The sequence below is a fragment of the Rhinoderma darwinii genome, chromosome 3 (assembly GCF_050947455.1).
Source record: "Rhinoderma darwinii isolate aRhiDar2 chromosome 3, aRhiDar2.hap1, whole genome shotgun sequence".
Lineage (NCBI taxonomy): Eukaryota > Metazoa > Chordata > Amphibia > Anura > Rhinodermatidae > Rhinoderma > Rhinoderma darwinii.
Window position 1 is genome coordinate 173,014,495 of NC_134689.1, and position 24,888 is coordinate 173,039,382.

Below are 24,888 nucleotides of genomic sequence, written 5' to 3' on the forward strand. Positions count from 1 at the left end.
AGGGAACGCCACAGGGGTCCTTATCTACAGGAAACACTACAGGGGGGCCCTATCTACAGGGAACGCCACAGAGAACCCTATCTACAGGGAACTCCACATGGTGTTACCCTGTTGATAGGGCCCCCTGTGGCATTCCCTGTAGATAGGGCCCCCTGTGGCGTTCCCTGTAGATAGGGCCCCCTGTGGCGTTCCCTGTAGATAGGGCCCCCTGTGGCATTCCCTGTAGAGTCCCCTGTGGCGTTCCCTGTAGATAGGGCCCCCTGTGGCATTCCCTGTAGATAGGGCCCCCTGTGGCATTCCCTGTAGATAGGTCCTAAGGACGTGGATACAATTGAGTGCAGGGGACCGGTTCCGGCTTCCCGCTTCACCCGATTCTGCGAATCGGCTGTCATTTTAACAACCGGTTCAGGAGAACCAGGGCGAACCGGCCGGATCCCACCCCTGTTGCTAACTACATGCCAGGGGTAATATGTGTTTGCATGGGGGAAGGCAGTTCACATGACTGATGCCACGTTTAGTCCGATTAAGTTAGCGCAAACACAGTACTAATCTGTGGACTATAGCATTCTACTGTGAAGAGACAGGAGCCTAGTACACTGTTATAATAAATGTATGTGAGCAGAATTGCGAAAACGTGTATATTAGAAAACTGTATGATTTGATATTCTATAAATTAATTAATGAAAAAAATAAAAAGTGGACAACCCCTTTAAGTTAATTTTATATTTATCTGTAATAGACAGTAATATAATTGTGGTCCTCACTTTAACCTTTCTTTCCCATAGTTTATTGAGGTCTTACTTCACAAAGTGGCAATCTTTTGGGTCACTCATTAACTAAGGAGAACAAATTTTGGATGGAACAAACAGGCAATCATCAATGTGCTCATATGTATCAAATATTTTCCTCTCTATAGCAGTGGTCAGAAGTTTCTTCTAACTGGGAATTATTTGTTCTATACAAAATAGTTAATGAGTTATCACGTTTGTAGTGCACTATAATGAAGAATATGAGTTCTTGTCATCATTGAAGAATTGTACATTAACCCTGTATTGCATGCAGAAGCATTTTTCATTTGCTAGTGTCTTAAAGTATGTTGTATTTTATTACTGTAGTTTCCGTGTGCTGTTGTAAAGACTCAGTTGGGTTCCGTATGTACAGAGCTATTCTACCCTAGAAGCAAGGGTCCTAGTGGAGAATAGCTCCATACACATGACATCCGCTGATGCATTCCACCATTGTTGGAGGCATTTTTTGTAGAAGGCAAGCCTGTAGAGGCAGTGTGATGCCCATGGCAATGTTTTTCTGGGAAACCTTTGGTCCTGGAATTTATATTGATGTTACTTTTAAATGTATCACCTACCTAAACATTATTGTAGACCAAGTACACCCCTTTATGGCAATGGTATTCCCTAATGGCAGTGGCTTCTTTCAGTAGGAAAATGCGCCCTGCCATACCTCAAAAATTGTACAGGACTGGTTTACAGTATATGACAAAAAGTTCAAGCTGTTGACTTGACCTCCGAAATTCACCATAACTCAATCCGATCGAGCATCTGTGGGATGCACTGGGATCAATGGAGGCCCCACCTCGCAACTTACAGAACTTAAGAATCCGCTGCTAATGTCTTGGTGCCAGATATCACAGGATACCTTCAGATGGGGCAAGGGAACGTACACAACACTACCAACCATAGAATTATAGTCTTAATTTAAAATTATTTCACCAATGGCAATGGTGGCTCTGGGACAAATTATTATTCTGAAATGATTAAAACTGCAGTCCATATACAGCAACCGCTTCAAAATAACTAAGCCTTTGAAAGTCACAACAACAAAATCATAAGTTTGTCAGAAACGTTTGGACTAGCCATATGAATATTCTTATGCATTAAACAGCCACACATTTACCGTTGGCGTCTCCTTTGGGATATATGAAAATTTAGGTAACAAATTTATATGTCCCAATGGTCACCTTTAACAATTCTTCACAATATGCAATTTACATGTTGTAAAGTATTTTGTAAAGACCTATATGCTTAGATTACATTTTCGTTTGTTTGACTAGTTGCATCAGTGGAGACCTTATGATTGATGTTGTGCTCACTGTTTCATGAATAGTGCAGTAAATCTGCCCTGCACTTTGCTCCTCTCCTATGTGACCGGTGCATGCGAGCAAGGTCTTTTCAGCAGTTAAAGGGATGGCACATTTCTTCTTTTTTTTTTTAGAATCAGAGAGATGTTTTTCCAATATATCAATGAAGACAGTTGGCTACAAGCAAAGCAATATTTCCAAGTCAGTGCTGATGTATTGTATTGATTTTTCTGAAATGTGCTGTAACCTTAACTCCACTGTCATGATGGATGCAGAGCCTCTAGCAGAAGAGGACCTCTATTGTACACTCAAACAGTATTTCCCTGTGTTTCTGTGTTTCGGGACACTCATTTTATCAGCCTCTGTCTGTTAATAGTTTATTCCTTTTATTTAGCAGATACTGGTGGTCTTGAGTTCCAAAAATGCATTAACGTTGCCTGGAAACTTAGTGTTTAAAGGCAGGAGCTCTTCACATTCCCTGGTGAATTCTGAGGCTTGTTTGAAGTGCACTTTTGATAAAAATCAAAAAGCTCTCAAATTATTTCTGTATAACCTGCAGATATAGAAGTGTTTTCTCTGAAAAGCCTTTAAAGTTCTTTTTTTTTCTTCTTAGTGACATTGGAAATGCCGTTTCATTCTTAGCAGTATGTATGCAGTCAAAACAACTAAAAACTAGTTTGTATTTTTGCCAGTTTTATCATTATTATATACATAATTCCATTTTTTTTAAAAAACAACAATTCGATGCTGGGTACATTTGAGATTATCATATTATTTGTTTTATAATACAATACAGGAGAAAATCTTCCAATGTAATCCGGATTTTGCACCAGTATGCATTTTTAATTATTTATAGCCTTCCATTTCAAACGTATTTGTATTTCCAATCATTTGCGTACTCTTCCAAAGATGACTTCAGTCTGCTCACATGTGCTTCAAATAGAAAAATAAGCTTCATTTGGCCAAAGACAGCTATGTTTGCCAACACCACACTAATACTATTCCTGTGCCACTTCTTTATTGTCCAGTCTTTACGTTTTACGCCTCGAATTATGTCTGAAAAGACGGCTCCAATACATCGGCAAACATCTGCCCATTGCTTGCAATGGGTCTTACGATGTTCTGTGCAGAAGAGCTGTCATTTTACACGTCGCTGTCAAAAGATGGCGCATAAAATTACGGCCGCGTCAAAGAAATGCAGGACACTTCTTGGGACGTAATTGGAGCCGTTTTTCATTGACTCCAACGAAAACCAGCTCCAATTACGTCCGTAAAAGACGCCGCGAAAAACGCGTGCACTTGTAAAAACGTCTGAAATTCAGGAGCCGTTTTTTTCAGTCGTATTTGGCGTTGTCGTGTGCACATACCCTAAGGAGAGTGACTATGAAAATGTGTTGTTCCAAAAGAAAATACAGAGCAAGTGTTGTAAATTTAAAAAAAACATCTCAATGTCTATAAGGCAGAGAGACCATTTAGGGAGGTCCTCAGCCAGCAGGAAAGAGATGTCAACAACAGAAGAAAGCTGAGGGGATCCACCGGGAGAAGGAAAGGGACGTCTAGACTGAAATCAGGGATGGACAATACTAAAATTACCATGTAAACGAATAAAAACACTAGCATACAAAAGGCTTGCTAATGTCTGAACACGGCAGAATAACAAGTAGTAATTAAAACTATAATGTCCGGTTACCAATATAATGCAGTATAATTGTCTAATTACCATTTCAGTACCAGAAATAGCAATAGCAAAATAAATCTGAGGCTTTGTTCACACTCATGTCATGTTATTCTGTTCAATTATTCGGAGGAAAACTATTCCATTAAATGGGTTATCAAGGATTAGGAAAACATGGCTGCTTTCTTCACATATAGTGCCACACCGGTCCACAAGCTGTGTATGTATTGCAGCTCAGCCCCATTCACTTCAATGGAGCCAAGCTACAATATCAGATACAACTCATGGACAGGTGTGAAGCTGTTTCTGGAGAAAAGCAACCATATTTTCTAATCCTGGAAAGCTCCTTTAAAGGGGTTATCTCATTAAGACAACCGCTTTAGAGTGGGGTCACATTCCATAATACTACAATGTCTGGTCATAGAAGATTTCCCTTGGCAAAATCAGCTGTTTTCTGAACGGCTGCAATGTGAAAAGGTTGTCTCTGGCGACACCACCACTTTGACATCCCACTGATTTCAATTGGAATTTTCTGATTGCGAATGCCTTCAGTTAGCTTTAAGGCTGTTAAGACTTCTGTTGTTGTTTTTGACCTGCAAAGTGTAAATTGCTATGCTTTTTAATTCATGGAAGAAAAAAAAAAGCCTCATTGAAATGAAAGGGGTTACCCAGTCCCCAAAAATGGAAGGCCTATCCTGAAGATGCATAATATTTTGTATTGTGATATTATGCATTGTATTTAACTTATGTTCAATAAAGATTTTCACATTTTTGCATACGATTCTTTGGGTGCTATGTTCCCTTTTTGTTCGCGTATGGGTTGTCTACTTGTGTTCTAGGGACCCTTTTTACGCTTTTGTTTTGGTTTAGAGATTATTGTTGGTTTTTAAACTTCTTTTTTTCCTCTGTCCTGAGGATAGGCCATCAATTTTTTGGGACTGAACAAAACATTTAATGTTCTCCATTAGGATCAGTTATGTTTTTGTTTCAAAAGACAAAGTAAGTCAGCACCTCCTAAGATATATGCAAACATTTAATATTTTTTATGATTTTAAATTGCATTACTGCTATATTTACTATACTTATAATGTGATGTTCTTAGCACGCATTTTGTTTAAATAGTGGGGGCCGCCTGCCACAATAAAGCGACCTCATACATGAAGTCCATACATTAAACACTGTACCTGTAAAATAAGTGACTCACCCCTCTAGGGCCGAGGCCTAAATAACATATTCAGGGTAGGTAGGAACAAGCTTCATTCTATTCAAACTAAATCTGTTAATAATGGATCCATCAGAAATTGAAGTTTTGACATGGATGTGAACAAAGCAAATCCATGTTTGAAAGTTTTTTTTTATGAGAAATAATTTGGGAACTTGGGAGGACAACAGATTTTTTTTATTGAAAGTTTACTGTAGAGCGTGCGCTTGTGCTGTTGTTACTGGAACCAATATCTGCATTGTACCAGAAGACTGACCCCTTACCAGTGACATAAGGGATGTGACCTTTCAATTTCAAGTGTCAAAATCTATTTACTTCTGGATTGGTACCAGTACAGAGTGGGATAACTAATTCTTTATTGTTGGAAGGAAATACTTTCACATAAAAATAATTGATGCTTATATGACAGATTCTCATTGAACTTTGACTCATCCACTTGGCTAAATACTGTTTATAGAGAACACTTTTAAGCAGCTGTGACTACATGCTAACTGCTGTATACGGCTTTATAGGTTTTAAATAAGGCATCAGGAGGCACCCTCTGTGCCGCCATTGGGTACTCTGTGAAGCGCTGTATTACAGGGCTATTCTCCCCCTAAAAACAACGCTTCTATGGGAGAAAAGCTCTGTAATATGGCATTCAATGGAGCATGCCACGATCTTTAACAACCTCTGAGTGCCCTAGTGATATACGTAGATACAGTAGAGCCACATAGAAGTGGCTGTCATATTACAGCTCCGTACAACTCGGAGGTCATAATACAGCTGTATCCATGATAAATTTGCATATCTTCTGACTGCCTGGTCTAAGTTTACGCTGTCTGAATCATAGACAGGATTAGTAAATCTGCCCCAGTGTGTAGTAAAATTAAGTAAAACTAAGTTTTAATACACAAAAAAAATGTTTTGTCCTCTTCTGCTGTTTACAATAATACTCTATAGACAGAAGGTAAGCTAAGTTACCATGAGATATTTCCTCCAAAAGTTATTTTACCTGCAGCAGTCATCCTAATAAATAATGATCTGTCTTCTGTAATGTGCTTTTTGCACCTTCGATGAAATTGAGGTATCTTTCGTGTCTTCGGAAGTCGATAGAGAAATGTTGGTGAGTTACCTGTGAGAGCCATTCTCAAAGTAAGTAATCACTAGGTAGCCTGCAGTTCTAAATCGATGCTCTTAAATCAATATTTCCTACTTCTGGTTGCATTTTTCTTTTCACCTCACATAATATTCTGTAAAAAATCAATGCGTTACTTCTCTAGAATTTGTGCTTTGACAGACAACTAAGTACTGACATATTTATTTTGGATTTGTGTAGCTTTTGTCGCTGCCCTCTGAGAATTTTAAGACGGTATACAATATACCGTATGAGAAATTATCAATAGAAATATTGAATGTTGGCTGTCAATTATGTGATTATCCAAGTGTTACTGCACTGAAAGCCTCAGCATGCTCTAATTGTAGGAAGTTGTAGTTCACAGTTACAATTCTTAGCAATTCTGTCTTTCTTGAGTTGAAGTTTGATGCTGGGATGTATCTCATTGGAGTATATTAGAAATGCTCTTGCTAGTTCAAGACAAACATTGGTGGTTAGCAATGCTGCCTACTGGGTCACAATTTTAAGTCTGACCAGGACAATATTTGCATGTCCCCAAACTATTCATGTGGGTATTCCCTAGGCTTATTTTCTCCCACAATCGAAAATGTGCTATGCATGTGTGCATGAAAAAGGAGAGTTGCACAGTGGAAAAAGGTGAGGGATCAACGGCGCTCCTCCGAGACTATGCGTGGAGTGGAAAAGTGTAGGTTACCGGCTGCCACCCACTGCGGTCCCTCGGTGCTAAAGCCTTAGTACTGGGGACAAGGTATGTAGAAGAAAAGAGAGCAGGAAAAGGTGCAGTATAGTATCGGGCATCAGCGCCAGGCACAGGAGGACAAGGAACGAGGCCAGGTGAGTTTGAACAAGGAGATCTTTAATTCAAAGGACGACGCGTTTCTGGACTGGACTGGTCCCTTCGTCTGGTCAGTTAAAAAAGTCCGATACTATACTGCACCTTTTCCTGCTCTCTTTTCTTCTGCATGAAAAAGGGTCCTACTTGGAATATTTATTTAGTTACTAGTAGAGAATATACTTGTGTGTTTTACTTAAAAGAGGACTCTGAGTATTTATACCGTAATATTTTGGAAATAAATCATTTTGTTCCATTCACATAAAAAAGAAAGCAGTCAAAATTGTTTCCTGGTATGTCATAAATCCACATCACACATTTTAATGGTCCTTTAGAAGGTTGGGTATGATTTCTAGCAACAGCAATCTCAGAGCAGTGCCAAATGGATTTAAAAGGGTTCTACGGGAATTTTATATTGATGGCTTAACCTTAGGGTAGGTCATCAATATCAGATCGGTGGGGTCTGACTCCCAGAACCCCCGTCGATCAGCTGACTAAAGAGGCCGCAACGTTTGGCCATGCGGCCTCTTCAATGTTTACCAGGCACAGCAACGTACACATTCATAGCGGTTGTGCCTGGGATTGCAGATCAGTCCCATTCACTTTAATGAGACTGGAACTGCAATCCAGGGCACATCCGCTACCGATGTGTATAGCTCTATGCTTGTAAACTGGGAAAAGGCTGCGGTGAGGAAGGCTGTGGCCCCATCAATCAGCTGATTGCAAGGGGATCCCGGGAGTCAAACCCCCACCTATCTGATATTGATGACCTAGCCTAAGGATAGGCCATCAATATAAAATGCCCGGAGAACCCCTTTAAGATCTCTATATTCATTGTGGAAATCCATGGTGGTCAAAGATAATAGACTTCACCAATATCATCTTCTCTGGGACAAATCAAAGGATCTTTATAACTGGATTTCCCCTTTAAAACATTTTTGTGTGTTTTTCCTTCTCTTAATATGTAGTCATATTTTTGTAGTACCTAAAGGTCATATACACACAGTAAGGGCGGGTTCACACATGGCGGAATTGCACTTAAATTCCGCTGCGGACACTCCGCAGCGTTAATCCGCAGCGGAGCCGTTTCTACATTGACTTTCACTTTAATTTAGCAGTGTTCGTTTACACGATGCGTACAATTCCGCTGCGGAGCATAGGCTGCGGAGCGGAATTTGGTGTCCGCAGCATGCTCTGTCTGTTGCGGAGCAGTGGCGGACTCATGGCGGAATTTCTCCATTGACTTCAATGGAGATTCAAAGTTCCGCAATGAAGTCCGCAGCTGTCATGCACATGTCATGTGTGCTGCGGATGCGTCTTGCTTTTTTTACTTGACATTTCTTCATTCTGGCTGGACCTATGTATTTCTAGGTCTACAGCCAGACTGAGGAAGTCAATGGGGCTCCCGTAATGACGGGAGCGTTGCTAGGAGACGTCAGTAAATAGTCACTGTCCAGGGTGCTGAAAGAGTTAAGCGATCGGCAGTAACTGTTTCTGCACCCGGGACAGTGACTACCGATCCCAATATACATGTATCTGTAAAAAAAAATGAAGTTCGTACTTACCGAGAACTCCCTGTTTCTGTCTCCAGTCCGGCCTCCCAGGATGACGTTTCAGTGTAAGTGACGGCTGCAGCCAATCACAGGCCAAGCACAGGCTGCAGCGGTCACATGGACTGGCGCGTCATCCAGGGAGGTCGGGCTGGATGCCGAAGGAGGGACGCGTCATAAAGACAACGGGCGGTAAGTATGAATTTCTTTTACTTTCACTAGGGAAAGTGCTGTCCCTTCTCTCTATCCTGCACTGATAGGGAGAAGGGAAGCACTTTTCCCACAGTCCGCAGCAGCTAGTCCGCATCAATTTTCTGCACATTTTGTGCAGATCCGCAGCCGTAATCCGCAACCCGGATTAGGTGCGGCATTGATGCGGACAGTTGCGGAGGAATTCCGCCATGTGTGGTCATGCCCTAAAGCTGCAAACATGGACCATTCATGGTGGCTTATGGAGTCTCCGTGGGTCCAAATTGCAGGTCAGACAGACCGTGTTCTGATGAATTTTCTTCTTCTCTTACATTTATAATGATTTTGTGAGTAAAACCTCAGTGTGCCTCTGTATTAGAGGCATATGGAGGTACAGAATGTGCCCATAGCAGACCGTTATCGTGGGTCACTACCATACTGGTTCTTAATATGTCTGAATGCAGGAGGCTGAAAAGATATTCACAAAAGACATGCATATAAATACATTTATTGGAAAAAGTGCAGGGATTCTACAAGTCAATGCCTAAAGAAGTACAGACATTCCTAGACATTAATAAATTCAGCTAATTCAATGTCATGCAGCATTTTCAAGCTTTGTCCAGTAGCGAAGAATTCGTTTACTTTCGCAGGATTTTTTTTTGTATATTACTATGGTCCAATGAAGAAAATATGTGATATAGATCACATATTTTTCCGGATATATATATATATATATATGTTACACTGTATAGTTTCAGCTATCAACTGCAGTAGGCAATGTCTCATCCCATATTCCCCCTGGGCTCTAACCCAAAAGCTTGAGGAATGATCTTCCGCTGCTTAACACAAGACATTATGATCAGTGACAGGACGTTAATGTTATAAATAATAAATTAATCAAATATTCCACTTGTCATCTTATTTCTTCTTTAAGAAATGTATTAAACCCATAGCAAACTTACACTGTCATAAAAGTCATCGGGTTTGACAGCACATGTAAGCTGAACTCCTGAACCTAAATGCTGACGTTTTCAGCTTCTAGTTGTCTGAGTATCTGAAATTTCTGGCTTATTATGTATTTATGAGTCTTCTTAGGTTTTGCTTTACATGTTTAATATATAGTATGAAGAATTATATTCTACTGTCTCATAAAATGAAATCTACTGAAATCAACTGCAGATGGCGCTGTTATTCCCCTTATTAAAACGTGTGTTCTTGACCATCGAATGAATTCGCTCACATTTTCTGAAATTTTATTTTATCACAAATGTTTATGCTCAAAGTTGAAAAAAACCCCACAATGTACGAATTAGAGAAAGCAAAACAATACATGAAATGCTAATGCATTATTTAAATATAAAATGAGTTGAAGTCATCTTATGCAAAATAGGTTCTAGACAACTGCTTATCTTTTTTTCTTTTCAATTTTCTTTTTATTAACGTTTTAAACATAGAAGGATTAGCTATACAGCCGTATAGGAATACAAATGTAGCGTTCACATGGGACGAAACATCTCAGAAGGCCGGTAGCATAAAGAACAATCGGGGGAGGCGAGTATGTTTTTTTTTAAATATTATTTTAGAGTGGAAATGTCTTTTTTTTTTTTTTAACTTTTTTTTTTTCCTGCGGATTTGCAGTTTTTATGCAGCAAATTTGGTATTTGTTGCAGATTTTCCCTCTGCAACAATACGCAAACATGCCGCAGCAGTAATTCACTTGTTGCGGATTGAAAAATTGCAGGTCAATGAAAAATTGCAGGTAGATTTCTGCATGGAAATTTTCTGCAGTGCGGGGTTGAGATTTGTTGAATTTGATCCACTTGGCTAATACTGTATTACGATGCAGATTTTTCGACCCCGCAAATCCGGACGGAAAATGCATAGCAATTTCTGCCACGTGTGAACGTAGCCAAATAATGTCTTTTTGTACAAGCGTTTTTAAAGACTTTTTTTGAACGTTATAACAAAAAGCCTATGAAGAATAACGACTTAAAAAACCGCCATACAATGTGTACGCTGTGTTTTTTGTTGTTTTTTTAAATGGCACTGACCCTAAAAACCTAAGTATAAAGCCAAAAACAAAACACTATGGGCAGATTTACCTAGACTGGTGTTTCAGTCTTAGCTTTATGCTCTGCTGCAGTAAGACACACGCCTTTTTATTAATCTGTTGCATCTTTCAGCTGGCCATGCACCACAATTGTAGCGTAACAACTGCGGCAGTGCGCCAAGCATTCCCTCCTCGTCGGACATAAAATAAAAGAAGACTATACTCACCACTCCCCTTCGCTCCTTCTATCTGAGTCCCCTCAGGCTCCCTCAGCATGTCAGGGCTCATACAAGCTCTTTACGCTGAGCAGTGTCAGGGCCTTATGCGCAACGCAGCACTCAACGTATTGAGTGCTGCATTACATACAACGACCTAACACTTCCCAGCGTCAGAACATTGTATGAGCCCTGGCATGATGAGGGAGGGTGAATGGACCCGGAGGAGACAAGTGAAGAAGAGCAGTCAGCATAGATTTTTTTATTTTATTATTATTGTCCAATAAGAGAGTAGTTTGAATGGGGGGGGGGGGGGAGGTATGTGGCCTGGCATGGGTCTTTTACTTCTTACACCCATAAAGTAAATGTGTGCAACAGCTAGGAGCTGTAATTTACGCCAGTTTTCCATCGTAAGTAAGAATACATTTTGTCGGTCAGCGTGGCTCCTCCTACTTTTTGCAAGCCAAACCCCTATTACAAAACGTGCTGAATTTGGAACGCATATTGAGACTTTTGGGCCCGTTTGCAATTTTTCAAGGCCAAACAAATGGATATAAAGGTTGATATATTCCCCCCTGTGTGTGTAGACATTTTTATAATTTGCTATAGACTCCCAGCAAACATCTGTCAAGGGATGTTTATGCCTCCACTCAAAATATGGTGCTAAAAAGTGGCTTTATTGCAATTTGGACACAGCTTTCACAATGACCATTGTTACTCACAATAATCTAAATGCTCTTTTACGTGGCCCAATTATTCGGCAAACGAGCATTCACAGAACGCTGATCATATTGTTGATGCTGCAAGAAATATTATCGTTGTCGGCAGCACATCTCCCTGTGTAAACAGGGATGTGCAGCAGACATGATAGAAATGTATGGTGACAAGCGATCGTAGTAACTATCACTCGTACCCATACATAGCTCCTTGTGAAAGGAGCAAACGAGCGCCTATCAACGAGCTGCCTGTCATGCCGTGTACGAGGACCCTAACACTCTTTTAGCTTGTTCTTAAATAAGAAGGTTAACCAGCACAATATAGTCAACTTTTTGCATACTGACAGAATTGTTGAAAGCCACAATAATAGAGTCAGATGCACGCCTCTTGAAGGACTGGTGCTGAACCCCAATAAGAACTTGGAAGGAAAGAGAGCACTCACCCACTCACAAGTGTTATAAAAAAAACAGTGCAAAATTTTGTGCTTTTTTCTAAGCCATTCATTTGTAAACTGCCTGAAGAAGGAGCCTCTGTGCTCTGAAAGCTTGCATATAGAACTTTTATGGTTAGCCAATAAAGGTATCATACCTATTATACTTTTGTCTTTTTTGACACAAAAGTATTTAACATTTCATATTGTCTCTGGCTAACACGGTACTACACTATTTTTTACTGTTCATCTGTTATGCAAACATTGGCCATCTTGTCATTTATGCTTGTTAAAGGCCAAGATGGTCATAATATTTCACACCAGTTAAAAAAAAGTTAGAATGTTTTGGCATACTGGCGGTTGCTGTCTTTCCTTCCAAGTGCTTTCTTATGCCCCCTACACACAACCATAGATTTCATCTGTAATTACGGACCCATTCATTTCTGAGGCCGATGGACACCTTACCGTATATTTACGGGAAGGTGTGCGCGTCATAGAAACCTTCCGTAAAAAATAGGACATGTCCTATTTTTTTATTTTACGGACCGTACACCCATACTTTATAATGTGAGCACGGCCTGCAAATGCGGACGGCAGAGCCCGTAATCACGAACCGTGCTTATGGCCACAGTCATGTGCATGGGGCCTTAGCTAGTTCTATGTACACTGGGGGCAGGATCAACAGCCATCTCATTATAATCAAGGCAAGATTACAATGAAAGGTGGCACCTCTATTATAAAGCTGGAGTAAGATAACACAGGATGACACCAATGACAATAGGTGATGGGGACAGCACGCCTCCTCTCCCTTCCTTCACAGAGACCATTGCACATGTCACAGAGCATGCACACAACACTTTCCTATATAAATCAATAAAGAAAAACCCTGTTAAGGTTTGTACTTCTTCAGAATATTCACTTTTATGAATATATGGAAATATTGGGATTTAAGAAGACCGTATGGGACAATAACTATAACATTGATTTGTTCTCTGTTTAGAGACTCAGCTAATGTGTAGCTGTGGATAAGATGATAAAAAGTGTGATTTTCTCCTTTTCACATTTGTTTTTGTTAATTACTACTTACAGTAAACCTATCTTTCATTACTTTAAATAAGACTAACAAAAAAATCTATATTGTAGAGCAAGAACTAAACAACCCTTCCAGATGCAATTAAACTAAATACTGTACAAAACTAATTTGCAATGACACGTTGGCTATTTGTATGTAAAATTGTTCTCTGGGAGTTAAAAATTATTCTAACTTGCTTCAGAGTAAAAAGCTTTGAAACTTTAATGCACACTTTGTTTCAGCTCCTAAGCCGCAGGAAAACTCCTCTATGAACTCCATATGTCCTATTAGGGACAATAAATTCAAGCACTGGGCAGGGGTGTATATATTTTTTTATATTTGGAGGAACATGGCGCAAATGCTTGCATTTTACAGGACTTTCTACATGCACTACATCACACATAGCCCCCTTCTCATGACAGCACCATAAGAGAAAGGATTCACCTCTCAGGGACAGAAAACCTGATAAAAATAATCCCTTCTCAATCCCTTTAGTGGTTTCCTGTCCCTAGAAGTTGGGAGACCTGATAGGAGTTCTCAGAGCTACAAACATAGTGTAGAGACTGTGGACTCTCAGGCTATTACGGCTGTAGTGTTGTTTGGATGTGAGCCTCAACAGTGTAAGGGTCAGTTCACACAGCATTTTTTTGGGGCTGATTTTGAGTCGGAATCAGGGACAATAAATGCCTCAAATTGCCCCCATTGGTTTCTATGGGAAGCAGAGGCGTTTTTTTTCCAGGCGACTTTTGACCGCTCGTGGAAAAAAAAAGCAGTATGCTCTGTCTTTGAGTGGTTTCTGTTTCTGACCTCCAATTGAAATTAATGGGAGGCAGAAAAAAAACTGCGATGCTGAAGGAATTTTGAGGCAGATTTTTTTTTCTGCCTGACAAACAACGTCATGTATACTTGCACTAAGCCTCCCGGCGGAGCATCTGCACTCTGTAACTCCCCCAGCCCCAGCACACATATGCTAAGACATACCTCCTCCTGTTTTCTAGACCTGTGAGCCTAAGGACATTGGATGTTGTACATCATGTGTCAGGGATCATTAGCCTGTATATTGCTTGCAAAAACATTATTACTTTATATAAACTAAATATCACTATATTCCACAAAGAACTTGAATGGAACAAGATGGAGTATGCATCAGGAACACACATATGGAGACACCGCCCCTGGAATGCAAGAGAAGTGTACAGATGAAATTACAGCTGAATAGAGCCAATAGGGCTTAAGCATGTCCCACATCTCTAGGGAGGAGATTTGTCAATTCTTTGTTCAATAAAGCTCAATTGTACTTCCTACTTCACTGAGGGAGGATGTCTACCACCATTTCTGTCTGGTATATCTCTTCCATGTATGCTCTCAGTTTCCAACTTACGGAGGTGGTTATTCGGTGTGAAATAATAGGGAAAAGGAAGTTACCCTGACAATTGGCGCCCAAGCGTGGGGCTACACTCGAGGGGTTCTCGGAATCCGGACAACCCGCAATCACAGGGTAAAACAGACGACCCAGGACTGCCCACTGAAGGAGCCTGATCACCTCCACAATAACACGGTAAGTCAGTTGATTTTTATAAATCTTTGACTTATCTGTGTTAGTGGACGGTCTTGTGGGAATCTGTATAACCCTGGTCGATTGCCTGGATTAGCTCAGGCGACAGGGGCGACAGGGGCGACATCCCCACTGTCTGGTCACGAACCCGTAAGAACTTAGTCGCGCCCGACTAACCATCCTCTGGGTAATTAGGGACTAGATAGAAAATATAACCTGTCTTATACAGGGGCACGCGGGCACGATAAGACGTGTGATAAGTTGTGGGTAATGTTTCGGCTTGACTAGAGAGTTGCAGACCGAAAAATTGTAATATTTCGGCTAGACTAGAGAGTTGCAGACCGGAAATTTTTTTATATGTATTAGAAACCACAGGACCAGGCACCGCCCTATAATGGTGGCAGTCCCTCATGTTGGGTGTGTCCCAATTGTGGGCAGCAAAACCCCCCTCACAGCTGTGAAATGTGTTTCCTGTGGGAGAGGCTGCCCCCCACCCCCTGATGAGGTCACGCCCGGCCCAATCAAATCAGTATGAAATGATAGCCTTGTTAATTTTGTCATTTCCCTCAGTAAAGAGTTGACAGTAACACATCTTGCAGTGTTTTCTTCTATTCTAGATTCCGTCCCAGGGGTGCAGGACGTTGTGCACTGGTGAAAAGACACGTCATCATAATATAGAGATAGTGGCCGACAGATTGGACACTGTTACAGATTATGTGTTTGATGTTTTGAACGTAGATAATTCCTATACAATAGTGTAATGAATGATTGCAGATATGTACGTTATCTTGAGTTGTTGTACAGATGTGTGACTCTTGGAGGTTCATTGTATGGGAGAATTTTTGCCGGCATTGAAATTGTTAAGATTGTGAGAACAGAAGCTGTGAGGAGTGAGTGCGTGACCCCCTCCTGTAGAATGTGATGACTGATATCGATTGTGTGGGGGAAGGGGGCTGTGTGATGTAACGTGTGTGTGATAGATCGTGGTCAGTGTGAAGTCTGAAAAGCAGACTGGTATAAGCTTATATATAGTGCGTGGACTGATGAGACAAGGGATTACAATATTGCACTGATTTTAGATCTATATTGTATGCTCTTATTTTTAACAGCAATAATGTCTAAAAAAAATAAATGAGAAAAATTCTTAGTGTTTTGTGTACGGGGTTAGAATCCGTTTTTTTTTTCTGTGTAAAGGAAAGTTTCTTATCTTTGTGCATGCGCTGTTGTCCGTAACTACACCAAGTGAGAAAAATATTACAGACCGCTGGATATGTCTGCAAAACGATAAAAGTTACGCTGCATATTTATGTGTTATGATGTGATAAGATTTAATGTTGGAATGTTTTGATGTTAATTCAAATGAATTAACATACAGATATTGTGAGACACTGGGTCTTGAAAATGTATGTACCCCCACTGTTCTCTATTCTTGTATATAGTTTATTGTTTTTTTTTAAATTCTTTATTTTCAAGGCTAACAGCCAAATTTTTACAGTAAAAAAGTAAACAGATAAACGTACATACATACGGGAGGGTGATATACATGTACAAGGTTATGAATGCATAGAATTGAGTATTACTACTAAAATTTAGCCGTGTATAACAACCTCATTATTTCTAGATTATAGTGTTATACACTCCCCCCCCGTGTACATAAGAGGTAGTATAGGACACAATGAAGGAGGAAAGGGTGAAGGATGGACAAGTGGGTGGAGGGATAGCTGCTCCCTCCGGAGACATCCCCGCCGCCCCAGGCCGCATCCAATTAGGACTACTCACCAACGCTCGTCTGTCCCAGAATATCTTTGTAGGAGTCAGAATCCTGGAATATAATCCACGGAGCCCAAGTGCGGCAGAAGCTGGCATGATTATCATGAATGCTCGAGGTCAGATCCTCCATGTGCATTATATCGTTAACCTTGGAGACCCAGAGGGACAGAGTGGGAGGAGAAGAATTCTTCCAACGCAGGGGAATGCAATGTCGAGCCGCCATCACTAGATAGTGCAGCAGGGAGCGTTTGTAGGTGTTTACTGGGATATCGCAGTGATGGAGAAGGAAGAAGGCCGCGTCCATAGTTAAGCTGGTATCTGTTACCTCGTAAATCACCCTTTTAACCCCATTCCAGAATTCTGCAAGTAGCGGGCAAGACCAAAAAGTGTGAAGGAGGGTACCATTGTCCAGTCCACATCTCCAGCAGAGAGGAGATACATTCGGAAAGATCTGATGCAGGCGAACCGGGGTTCTATACCAGCGCGAGATTATTTTAAAGCTAGCCTCTTGGTAATGCGAGCTAATTGAGGTTTTATGAACAAGAGAGAGAATGCGAGCGCATTGGTCTGTGGTTAGGATAATACCCAGATCCGACTCCCACTCAGAAATATATCTAGGCGCCGGGAGGTCAGGCGGGTTCAGGAGGAGGTGATAGATCGTGGACAGTGAATGACGAACCGGCTCAGCGCCCACGCACAATTCTTCCAGTGGGGACCTCGGAGCTAGAAATAGCTCTGAGGGTGGTAAAGAAGAGTAGAAATGGCGGAGTTGAAATATGCGCCAGTAACCCAAAGGAGGGAGTTCAGGCATCTGCGTCAACTCCTCAAGGGAGAGCCACTCCGAGTTCTTCAAAAAATGCTCTGCCCTAAATACCCCCTTCGCTGCCCAAGACTTGAACACCGAATCACTCAACCCCGATGGAAAAGATGGGTTCCCCAGGATCGGAGACATGGGGGAGCAATGAGGCAGGAGGTGTGAACGGACCGCTACAAGGGCACAACATCTGAGCGTGGGACCGATCGTGGGGTGATGGTGTAGGGATGTGAGAAGTCCGCGTTTCAGCCATGGAGATACCTCGAGAGGGACCGTCGAGAAGCTTTGTTCAATACCTACCCATGCCTTTAAAGGGGCGTGTCTACACCAATCCACTATGCGCATCAAATGAGTTGCGTTGTAATACGAACAAATGTCAGGAAGAGCCAAACCTCCCGACTTCCGGGAACGACACAGAAGCGAACGACTAAGGCGTGGATGTTTGCCATTCCAGACAAAAGATATTTGTATGGAGTTGATCGCTTTAAAGAATGAAGATGGCACTGCTATAGGAAGGGCCTGGAATAAGTAAAGTAATCGTGGAAGGACATTCATTTTAAAAATAGTACATCGGCCCATCCACGTAAATGAACCTCCCGACCACCTCGCACAATCCGCTTTAATCTCAGTAAGAAACCTCGGAAAATTCAGATTAAATATACCCTTTAAATCTGCCGGGATATATACTCCCAGGTATTTAAGCGCCACCGAGTTCCATTTAAAACTAAAGGATTGTTCTAGCGTAGATAGCATGGGGGCGGGGAGGGAGACATTCATGGCCTCTGATTTGGCAAATTTTATTTTAAAATTGGAAAGGCTGGAGAAGCGACGAAACTCCTGCATCAGATTCGGGAGAGAGGTGACAGGGTTGGTCAGAAAAAACAAAAGGTCGTCTGCGTATGCTGCCACCTTATTGACATGGGAGCCCTCCCCTAGGCCTTGAATGTCTTGATTGGCACGAACATGCCTTAGAAATGGTTCCAATGTCAGGATAAAAATCAGGGGTGAGAGTGGGCAGCCCTGGCGTGTCCCATTATGGATGGCAAATTCTTCAGAGAGAATGCCATTCACCCGGACCCTCGCCGAGGGGCAAGAATACAAAGACATGATCCAACTCATCATCTGAGGGCCCAGGCCAAGTCGGAGTAGTGCTTCCTCCATGTATGTCCAATTGACTCTGTCAAAAGCCTTTTCAGCGTCAGTTGACAAGAGCATCAGTGGGACCCGGGACAGCTTAGCCTTATGTATAAGGTTGATCGCTTTCGTGGTGTTGTCTCGAGCCTCTCTGCCCACCATGAACCCCGCCTGGTCAAGATGAATGACCCCACTGAGCAACGGTGCCAACCGCATTGCCAAAATCTTCGCAAAGAGTTTAATGTCAGTGTTGAGAAGCGAAATCGGCCTGTAGCTAGCACACTGAGAGGGGTCTTTCCCTGGTTTGGGAATCACTGCAATGTGGGCCCTGAGTGTATCTGGTGGAACGCGAGCTGAGGAAGAGAAGGAGTTCAAGGACGCTAAAAAATGTGGGCTAAGGGTAGCGGTGTATTTTTTATAGTAGGGGAGTGTGAATCCATCAGGCCCCGGGGCCTTACCATTAGCGGAGCTCTTAAGTGCATCCGCTAGTTCTGGTGGAGAGATTGGAGCCTCCAATGCGACTAATACTTCCTCTGACAAAGAAGGCATGCCTGAGTCTGCAATATAGTTTTTGATACGTGAACGGAAGTTGTTCGCCATCGTGACCGGGTTGGTGTAGTCTGTGTTGTATAGGGAGGCATAAAAGTAGCGAAATTGTGAGGCTATGTCTAATGGCAAGTTAGCCCGAGTAGTGGAGGATGTTGCAATAAAGGGTACGTAGGTACGCGCTTGCTGGAGTCTCAGTGCCCTGGCCAGAGACCTGCTGCATTTATTCCCATATTCGTAGAAGTGGCGCTTGCATTTCGAAAGGGTAGCTTTGGCCTTAGACATTAATAGAGAGCGGAACTCTTCCCGTTTCTGGAGTAGCGCGACTTTACATGCTAATTCATGGGAACGCTTGTGAGTAGATTCTAACACCCTAATTTCCGAGAGAAGCCGAGCAGTGGTCACCGCACGTTCCCTTTTTAACCGAGCTCCATGTTTAATAAAGGTGCCACGTACAACACACTTGTGCACTTCCCACAGTACACGTGGGTTTGTGTCTGCAGGGGTATTGGCCGTGAAGTATTCCTCTATTTCTCCTGATATATGATCCGTTACTTTTGTTGTATTTATTATTGTAATACCATGTATCGTTATGTAATAATAAAGATGTATATTTTTTACTATTCATGGTAGTTATCTTCATATTCTATTGGGATGTTATGTCCCTTGCGCTTTTGCACTTTGTAGGTTGTTTCTGAGTCATATTGGGGATTCTCCTTTTCGCTTTACCCTGTTTTGAGGTTCTTTGTAGGTTTACTAAGTAACTTGAAGAGGACAGATGCGGAGGGTTTGTGGTAGTCACAATAAAACTCCACTACTCCGTCTACGTGGGATCTCGCCCCAGGATAACAGCATGAGGTGATATGTACAGCCCGGTGAAGTATACTAAAAGACGGTGTCTGACAGATGAGAAGGACCAAACCAAGTCCTGATGACATCAGCAAAGTAAAGTAAAGACCAAAGACCTGAGTGAATCTTTGTTCAATAAAGTTCAATTGTACTTCCTACTTCACTGAGGGAGGATGTCTACCACCATTTCTGTCTGGTATATCCCTTCCATGTATGCCCTCAGTTTCCAACTTACGGAGGTGGTTATTCGGTGTGAAATAACAGGGAAAAGGAAGTTACCCTGACACATGTACATGGTCGTGCACCGCTGACACTGTCACGAGCATCCTGACGGGAAGAATGGGAAAAGCGTCTATCACCATCTCCTGGGGCTGGACGCTTAACGTTTCACAGCCAACCTACAAAAAATTTTGTAGCCTGCAGCCCATACGTCACTGGTATGCCTGGTCTCCTCCAGCAGCATGAGAATATTTTCTAATCAATTAAGAAACAATGTTAAAAATTTGGATAGGAAATCTTATGGTCCAAAATCAAGGATAAGGCCCCTAAGTTGGATGTACCTGTTGCTTAAGTGTCCAGTTAGTTTTTCCTGCCTTTTCATGATATTGAGATTTAAAGGGAAGGTGTCACAAAATTTTTTTTATTTTTTTAATATAATATTGCTTTTAGTATGATATTAAAATAAATTGTATTTATTTGTGTTCTTGTGTTGTACTTTTTACTTTTTTCTTACTTTTACTTCTCTATGGGGGCTGCCATTTTTTTTACATCTCTGTATGTGTCGATTAAAGGGAAGGTGTCACGAAAATTTTTTTTTATATGTTTTTGCTTTTAGTATGTTATTAAAAGAATTTTATTTATTTGTGTTTTTGTGTTTTACTTTTTTATTCTTTCTTTTACTTCTCTATGAGTTCTGCCATTTTTTTTTTCATCTCTGTATGTGTCGATTAACGACACATACAGAGATGGAATACGGCACATACATCCCCGTAGTGAATGAGAACGGGAGCCGTTCCATTCACTATAGCGTACGCTGTCTGTGTGGGAACGGTGCATGCGCCACTCCCACACAGTCCAAAAGGAAGGTCTTCGGCCGAGTGACATCCGGCGCCATTTTCATGTGGACCTGAAGCCGCGGCCGGACAGTAAGATGACTATTTCCAGTCGTGGCTTCCGTCCATATGTTCAGATGCAAGCACTAGAAGTGGAGGGAGCGGACGGAGCGGAGGCAGCGGCGGCATCAGGAGCAGGTAGGTTATGTTTGTGTGTGTTATACTGTGTGATTACACTGTATCTAATCCTCCTACACTCTTGCATTCGCTAACAAATGGCGGCACACAGTGTAGGAGGTTTGAACATTCAATCCCCTCCTTTCTCCTGGCACTAGCCTGGATAAAGGAGGGGGCATTGTTTGAGCACACTAGAGCATGTGTGTCTACACCAAATTTGCAGCATAAAGCAATGAGGTTGCTTTACCACATTGCAATGCTGCAATTTTGGGAATTGCTCCCTCTAGTGACCAGCACATGGAAATGTTATAAATTAGAATCTAATTTATAATATTTCCTGACTTGTGAAAAAATTAAAAAAATTAGAACAATGTGTAATTATTTATTGACTAACAGTTTAACTAAAAAAAATAAATATATATTTTTCTAGCGACACATTCCCTTTAACGACACATACAGAGATGGAATACGGCACATACATCCCCATAGAGAATGCGAACGGGAGCTGTTCCATTCACTATAGCGTACGCCGTCTGTGTGGGAACGGCACATACGCCACTTCCACACAAACCAAAAGGAAGGTCTTTGGCAGAGCGAAATCCGGCGCCATTTTCATGTGAACCGGAAGCCGCGGCCGGACAGTAAGATGACGACTTCTGGTCGCGGCTTCCGGCCATATGTTCAAGGCAGCGAAGACGAAAGGTATAGGAGTGGAGGCGGCAGCGGCGGCAGGAGCAGGTAGGTTATGTTTGTGTATGTGATGTGTGTATTATGTTCGTGTTATACTGTCTGATTACCACTGTATCTAATCCTACACTGTGCATTCGCTCAGAAAATGGCGGCACACAGTGTAGGAGGTTTAAAGATTCAATTACACTCCTTCTTCTGGCACTAGCCAGAATAAGGGAGGGGGGATTGTGGGAGGACACTAGAGCGAATGTGTCTACCCCAAATTTGCAGCATAAAGCAATGAGGTTGCTTTACCACATTGACCATGCTGCAATTTTGGGAACTGCTCCCGCTAGTGACCAGCACATGGAAATGTTATAAATTAGAATCTAATTTATAATATTTCCTGACTTGCGAAAAAATTAAAAAAATTAAAACAATGTGTAATGACTTACATATTAACTGTTTAACTGAAAAAAAAAAAAAACTATTTCTAGCGACACATTCCCTTTAAGACCCTTTTGTTAGAAAGACTGATAACTTTGTTAGGAAAACATGGGAGGAGGTTGCATCACTAAAATTTAATATTGCAGCTTTCTGCACAGCCTCAACATTGTTTATTTGGTTAGACAAACTATATTTTTACTTTTTTTTAAATGTACTAGGTAGTAAACATTGCGTCTGTAGATTCAGTTAGACACTCGGCTAGATCCTTGGTCTTTTCCAAGCCAGCCCATAGGGCATTATGGTTAAAACACTGGTTGGGGGATATTTTTGGGGATTCTAGCGCAAATCTTTTCTTTCCCTGAAAAGGAAACAAAACATTCAATAAGTAATATCCTTGATCCAGAATCTCCACGCCAGCATGAGACATCGCATGTCATTGCTGGGTCAGTTGACTGTCTGTATCTCAGGAGTCTGTTGGGACCAATTCAATAGAAGGACCTCACAGGAGGAAATCATGAGGAAATAGGACCAAAACAACAATTCATTAAACAATGTTTCATTTATCCCCAGAAGCAGTATCATCCCTAAGATGGTGGTCCAATGAGCTTTTGGCAGTACTCAAAGCTCTTCAGCCTTCACTTCCACATTTTGACAGGAAAAATGTAAAAAGATATTTATAACAACAAATCGCTAGCAGACCAGATAAACAAGGGAGCAGGGACAGAAAGCCCGGGTCTCATGTTTATTACCCAACAGATTCTTTTTTGGACAGAAATGTATCTTCAGTCCCTGAAAACAGTACTCCATGGCCGCGTGCCATCCGGTTTACTTACCCCCCGACGCCCGCAGCCATGGATCTGTGAGCGCTGGTCCCCATCTCCTTCCTAGGAGACGCCAGCGCTCACTTACGCTCCGGTCCGCTGTGCCCGTAGGGTGCACACTCACGCTCGTGCCCGCTCTTAAAGGGCCAGCGCGCGCACATGAAAGCAATCATCATCATCAACTCACATGATTTCCTGGACTATAAGAAGGCCTCTGCCCTTCTGATCCTTGCCTGAGCATTGTTTGTCATATCCTAGTTTGTCTAAGCGAATGGTCTCCTAGTGTTTTCCAGTTCCAGTGTTCCCTGTTCCTGTATCCTGTATCCTGTGCTATCCTGGTCAAGTGCAGTGCTGTAGTCGTGCTGTGCTGTATCTATGCCTGTCCTGCTGCTCCACGCCTGACGTCTACCTGCTGCCTAGTCCCAGCCGAGCCTGCCTTGCTACTGTCCGAGCTGCCACAGGTACCTTATACGAACTGTGGACTGTGACCTGCGCCCTGTTGGCCAGCTGCCATACCGCCAAGGCGGTACGGCCCAGTAGGTACACGAACCCAACGTGACAAAGGGTAGCTGATAATCCTTTTGCAGACTTTGAGTCAACATCATCTAGACCAAAACAAAGTCTTCCAGCCAATAATACATCTTTGGGGAAACCCTTAGTGACTTGTTCAAACAGGCTCTATCCCAAAATTGGGATTGGGAACCCCATAAATCTTTTCCTGAGGAAGCTAAAAATAGTGAGGGAAAGCAGATTAAATATTAATTGCTCAATTTTGGAACAAGTGGGCCTTTTTCGCTAGTCTCAGAAAACTCTCAATAGCAGACCCTTTGGTACTACAAGAGGAGGATGATCTGTTACTCCAAGGGCCAGTTGTCCATCCTGAGATTAAAAACCTCCATGTCTCAGACTGGATACTAAAAGGGCTTAGCTAAGGAAACAATTTGAAACAAGTACTTGCCTTTCTGCGTCTTCAAGACCCCTAATTGTTACAATGTGTAGAGTGTTGGATATCCTTTAGGGTATGTTCACATTTAGTGACCAAAACCGTCTGAAAATACGGAGCTGTTTTCAAGGGAAAACATCTCCTGATTTTCAGACGTTTTTTGAGCAACTCGCGTTTTTTGCGGTGTTTTCGCAGCGTTTTTTACGGCCATTTTTGGATCTGTTTTCAATAGAGTTTATGAGAAAACAGCTCCAAAAACGTCCCAAGAAATGTCCTGCACTTCTTTTGACAAGTTGTCATTTTACGCGCCGTATTTTGACAGCGACGCGTAAAATAAAGGCTCGTGGGAACAGAACATCGTAAAACCCATTGCAGGAAATGGGCAGATGTTTGCATGCGTAATGGAGCCGTCTTTTCAGGCGTAATTCGAGGCGTAAAGCGCCTGAATTACGTCTGAAAATAGGTTGTGTGAACATACCCTCACTTTCTACAGGCCAGGCTGGGAGCAGGCTGGAGAAGGGGTTAAAGCTAGCAACTCTTAGGGCTTATTCAGACAAATGTATAATATTTTCACGCGCCTCGCACGGACCTATGTTAGTCTATGGGGCCGTGCAGACTGTCCGTGAGTTTCACTCATGAATTGAAGTCAATGGGTGCGTGAAAATCACGCGCAGCACACGGAAACACTTCCGTGTGATGCGCGTGATTCGCGCAACAGCAGTAAAACTATGAATGAAAACAGAAAAGCACCATGTGCTTTTCTGTTTACAAACATACAAACAGAGTTTCATAATGATGGCGGCTGTGTGAAAAGCACGCAGCCACGCATCATACACTGCTGAGACACGGAGCTGTTATGGACCTTTTGCACGTGCAAAACGCACACACACACACACACTGGAACATATATACTGTGAGTGGGGGGCTGATAGTAATTTCACTGTGAG